General features: G+C 46.9%; 1 long non-coding RNA gene across 1 annotated transcript in view; it reads left to right on the forward strand.

Annotated features, from left to right (window-relative positions):
• Positions 1-1,480: 1,480 nt before the first annotated feature.
• Positions 1,481-5,696, forward strand: part of LOC143293431 (uncharacterized) — an 18,245-nt gene continuing 14,029 nt past the window's right edge. The window contains exon 1 of the long non-coding RNA XR_013056776.1: positions 1,481-1,570. This is a non-coding gene — a long non-coding RNA (uncharacterized LOC143293431). The remainder of the gene's footprint in view (positions 1,571-5,696) is intronic.

Below are 5,696 nucleotides of genomic sequence, written 5' to 3' on the forward strand. Positions count from 1 at the left end.
TTTCTTCTTACAGCACATTTCTCTGTTTCTCCACAAATTTACAAGGCACGTCTATTTTTGTCTTGGCAAATGGTCATGCATGTACAGGTGTTCTGAATGGCCTGTGTCCTCTGACCTTTAGCCCCCTGTTTTTTTTTTTTGGTGTTTTTTTTAGGAAGCTAGAGGTGTTGAGGCCACTGGTTTTCCCAACCAGTCTGAAATTATTCAGGAAGTGTGTAAGCTGGAAAATGTTCCAGGATAGTCATCAGCCTGATCACCGGTGTCTGCAGCAAACCTTTCATTCACTGTGCTGTTGGAAGAGCAGCAGGTTTGTGGGGGAGGGGAATGATGCCTCAGTAGAGCTAGCTGCCATGAGCAGGTTCTGTGAAAAGAAGGAAGGTAGTCATGTCCTGGTATTTACACAGCAGCATATTCCATGCACTACATATTATATGCGTTTGCATAAGTGATATATATATATATATATTTTTTTTTTTAATAAAATAAATGAATACTGTATGTGCTCACAGGGTGCCCACAATCATTGACATCAAGATATCAACACAAATACCCATACAATTGTGACAATATTGAAACCTGCTGTCGTCATGGGCAGTCAACACTTGTTTATCAAAAAATTCATCAGAGTTCTAAGTTTCCAACGAACTGTGCAAGTTGTGACTAGAATTTCCATGCTGTGATATTGACTTTGACTTGAGGTCACTGAGGAAGCTATCAGATTTTGAAAACCCGGACAGTCTCGTGTTTACTGGTTTCATTAAAGATAGTGAAACAAAGAGAGAGAGAGAAGTGAAACATGTTTCTTTATATATAGATAGATAAATAGATGAGGAATATATATCGCAAAGGTGGGTGGGGTGTGATGAGGACGAGGACTGAGGCAGGTGAAAATATGCCCGCTCTGACCTTGGTGATAATCCGTTTATCGCGTTTCTACTAAGTCGGTTAAGGGTTTTGAGGAATGGCTTATACGTCGAACTATTTTTTCCTGTGACCTTGAAGTGTGGTAGAAATGGTATTTCAACTGATTTCGGTCATATATTCTGTGGTCCAGGCCGCTTTGAAATGGGTCGTGCAAGGGCCTCGCCATACACGAGACGGAGAGAGGGGGCACGCAAATACTTGCCACAATGATAATGCGCATTACTCACACACACACACACACACACGTGGACACTGAAAACGAAACCGGAAGGGAAGGAAGAAGAAAACGGAAGAAAATTGGAAAGAATAGCAATTACATGTCGGTTCGGCGGTGTGATCAGTTTTGACAGCTGTGTTGAAAGATGACAGTGATAGAATAAGGAAAACGGATTCTAAGTGGAAGGTGCAGCTGTTGGGGGTGGGGGGCCGAAGTTGGCAGAGTGCTTGAAAACACAAGCGTGGAGTTATTGAACAATCGAGTCACGGGCAGGACGAAGATCACGCGAGGATGTGCACATCACGAGATTAGAGAAAAAGAATTCCGGGGGGGATGAAACAAACATTCACAGGCCGTGTAAAAGCTACTTAATTGATCCCTTTGTCGAACAGGAAGGCTGCCCACAAGGATGAATTAGCATGAGGATAGGTATGTATGGATCAAAATGATTTGAGGATCAGTCGAGCTGCATTGTTTTAAACCTTTGGAATGAGTTGTAAATTTTGTGAGTCGAGCGACACGGAGTGACAAAAAAAAAGAAAAGAAAAAAAAAGGAAGATCCTTATGACCTTGACAACCATACGGAATGACATAGAAGTGTTCACAAAAAAAAGTGAAGACTTTTTATGTTTTCTTCCCATGAATGACAGAAATATTTTCTGTGTCCGTGTCACATGCGAGCCAACGATTGCGAGGCCATAAATCGGTTATTAATTGTGTGCTTTCCTCTCCTGCAATGTGACCCTGACGACACGTCCACTTACGAATCATGTGATATTTTGTGGCTTTTACTCGGGCCAATATCAACATCAAACCCGTAAAACTGCGCGCTTCAGTAATGACCCAAAAAGTATTGAGAAATATAAGGACCATGTAGGCAACCTAGAATATTTTGCTCTGTGACACTTGGGCCGTTAGTCAAGGCCATTCTGAAGGTCTTCAGCATTCATGAGCTGCAACACCCATGGCACTAACCGAATGGGCTTTTACGCATATGACTCAGTCTTGTATGCAACAATGCTCCTTTTTTGATGGTATGCGCGTTAGGTATGTTCATGTCTCCGTACCCCCACAGAACTCTGATATGGATTACTGGATAATTAACGTGCGTATTCGATCGTTTCCTTGTGTATACAGACGAAGGAGGTTCAGACACTAGCAGGTCTGTGCATCGAGTGGAGGTTTTTTTTGTTGTTGTTGTTGTTTTATGTCCCGTCACACATATCGGTGATTGAAGACATTTTGTTAGAGAATTAATGTATACATTTGAGCATTGTCGTTTAGAAGAGGAGGGGGGAGGAATGGTGAGTTTGTGCGTCTGCTGACAAGGGAGATCGCCTTCTGCTTGAGGGCATTGAGGGCCCTCCAGACACAGTAGACCCCCCGCCCCCCCACTAGGTCCACTTTTTTTCTTTCTTTTTTTCAACTTATGATTAATGGCATACGGATAAGGACTATGAGTACGAAATTCCGACTAAGAGCACACACTTGCACTTACAAAAATGTTAGTAATGGTCAAAGTTATGACCGCTGAACATTAATGGAAGAAGTAGAAGAAGTCTCCACCCTTGAATCACATCATAACGAATACCGCCCCCTTCGGAGCCACACGGACCTGCTTTTCTGCCCATTCTCTGTGCCCGGAGTGTGGGTGATGCAGAGTGTGGTGGTGATAGGGGTAGGGTAGCGGTGGGGAAGGGGGTTCTGTTGTGTTTTAACGATCCACGTTCATTTTCTGCCTGACAGGATCGTGGTCTCTCGTGGCTGACAAGCACATTTCGACGAAAAAGCTTTTTGATTTGTTTGCACACACAAACACACATACACACACGCACCGCTTTCTTCTTCTTCTTTTTTTCTCTTTTTTTTTTTTTTTTAACGAAATCTTTACATATTTGAACAGATTGTGAAGTAAATGGATGTAAACCCTGCTTTCATTTTAAGTCTAGTCACAAGCTTAAATGAATTTCAGACAGAATCGGAAAAGAGTTTGTTTTCGACAAGAAAACAATCCTTTGCAGACAGTATATATATATATATATATAGAGAGAGAGAGAGAGAGAGAGAGAGATTATTACTCTCTTCCCTGTCCCCGTTTTAGCCCTTCCCTACGCCAGGATTGACAGTTTTGCCCGACTTGTGTTTTGTGCTGTTTTGTTCCAAGAGAACAACTTTGGGAGATCTCTCTCACTCTCTCTCTCCCTCTGTCCCCACCCTCTTTCCTCTAGCCAAACCATAACAATAAAACTCCATCGTTTTTCTCAGGCTGACCAGTGGCCAAAAGAAATAGGCCATAATGATAATAATAACAATAGAATAATAATGGACATTTGTTGAGTGTTTTCCTCCCATAAAGAGAGCTCAAAGCGTATTACAATAAACATAAAACACACACGCTTACACACACACGCGCGCTCGCGCTCACACACACGCACACACAGGCGTGCGCGCGCGCATTGACACACACACACACACACATATATACACACACACACACACACACACACACACACACACACACACACACACACACGAACGCAAGCAAGCAATAACTCACAAAGAAAGAAGAAGAAAGATAATAATTTAGCGCACAATATGAAGCAGATTTAGAGACTACGTGCATTACATTACATAATCACACACACACACACACACACACACACACACACACACACACACACAACGAAACGAAAGAGAGAGAGAGTTTGCATGGCTTATAACTGAAAAGGTATGGAAGGTCTATGGAGAGGGTTTTTTAAAAAAGATGTGTTTTCAGACCAGTTTTAAAAGATTGAAATGAGGGAGAGTGACGAATATCGTGAAGTAAACTGTTCAAGACAATAGAGCTGAATAAAATTTAAAAAAAAGGAAGAATCACCGCGAAGGATCGGGGAGCAAGTAGCCGCCGTGAATCGGAAAATACGGTACTGCGCTCTGATGCTGAAAGACGGTGACATTGCGTGAAGGTGCGCGCGTATGTCCGCCGTGAGCGATAGTGTTCTTATATGTTTGAGTCATGCAGTAACTGCTCGTGCGCGCCAGTAGTGCGAATGTGAGAGGACAGACTTATGCGTGTGATGGAGTGACTGGGTGTGTACGCGCGCGCGCGTGTGTATGTGTGTGTTTGAGTGTGTGTGTGTGTGTGTGTGTGTCCTTATGCTAACAAGCATGTGTGAGAATGCGTTCGTGCTTGTGCGCAAGTGACCGGTGCGTGTGTGCGTGCGTGTGTGTGAGCGCCGGAGTATGCTTATCTCATGTGCCAGGATGACTGTGCGTCCGCGCGCGCGCGTAGTGTGTGTGTGTGAGTGTGTGCGTGCGAGTTCGTGCTTCTGCCAGCGCGTGGCTGAGTGACTGGGAGGAAGCTCACACAATGGATAACAGCAGCAGGGAGCAGAGGGAGGGGGCGGGGGAGGGGTAGCGGGGTAGGGGACGGAGCGGAGAGGACGGGGTTCGGAAGCGTCGTCCAATTACGCTGCCTCTCACTCCCCGGCACTAGCCATAGCCCCTTCCATCACGACAGCCGATCGATTCCTCGGCGACAGAGTGGGTCGACAGGAGTGGGCGAAAAGGAATTGAATGTGGGGAGGGAGAGAAGAGAGGTGGAGGAGAGAGAGAGAGAGGGGGGGGGGGAGAGAACGAGAGAGAAAGAGAGAGTGAGAGAGCCCTGGGAAAAGACGAGGGAGAATGGCGGGGGGGGGGGGGGGGGGGAGGCTGGAACAGGAAGGGGAGGGATAGGGAGGACAGGCGGAAGGGGGTGGGGGTGTTCGTCCGTCTCTGGGTGGGGGTGGTGTTGGAGGGCACTGAATGTGGCTGCAGAGAGATGAGATTGGAGAAATTTATTGATCAGCCGGCAGCGGCCGAAGCTTTTTGCTGTGAGTAGTGTGTATGTGTGTGTGTGAGTTCGCGCGCGCGTATGTGTGTGTGTGTGTGTTTGTGTGTGTGATGCGCCGGGATTATGTGGCGCGGGAGTGAAGCAGGCGTTGGACAGAGAGGGGGGGGGGGGGTTTGGGGAGGAGGATTATTGAAGGGGGTGGGTGGAAGAAAAGAGGGTGGGGTGGGGTAAGGGGAGGATTGATTTGATGTTGGGGGGGTTAAGCTCCGTCTGGCTAGCGATCACGCGGCCGTTGGTTTAGCGTGCCGCTAAAATAGTGCTGGCGTCAGCCTCAACCAGAAAGCTCGTGCTGTAGCCTCTCCCTCTCTCTCTCTCTCTCTCTCTCATGTGAACGACCTCTACCTTGCTGAGCAGAGTGCCTCCCACTGACTCCCTCCTGTCCTCCCCCCATACCCCCTCCCCCTTTATTCCCTTCATCTTCCAGTCAGAACCTCCACCTTCCCTCCATCAGTCGTCACTATCCACGACTTCCCATAACACAGCTACACCCCATTTCCCCAGTTCTCCCCCCACACCCTCCCTCCCCCTCCCTGAAACTCTTTCACCATGATCACCATCACCACCACATCACCCTGCCCTCCCTACCTCGCCCCTCCCCTCCCCCCCTTCCTGTGCCCAAACTATTCCCCTCTGTCTGAATTATTGATTGACCTCTACTCGTGG

The sequence above is a fragment of the Babylonia areolata genome, chromosome 19 (assembly GCF_041734735.1).
Source record: "Babylonia areolata isolate BAREFJ2019XMU chromosome 19, ASM4173473v1, whole genome shotgun sequence".
In the NCBI taxonomy this organism is placed as follows: Eukaryota; Metazoa; Mollusca; class Gastropoda; order Neogastropoda; family Buccinidae; genus Babylonia; species Babylonia areolata.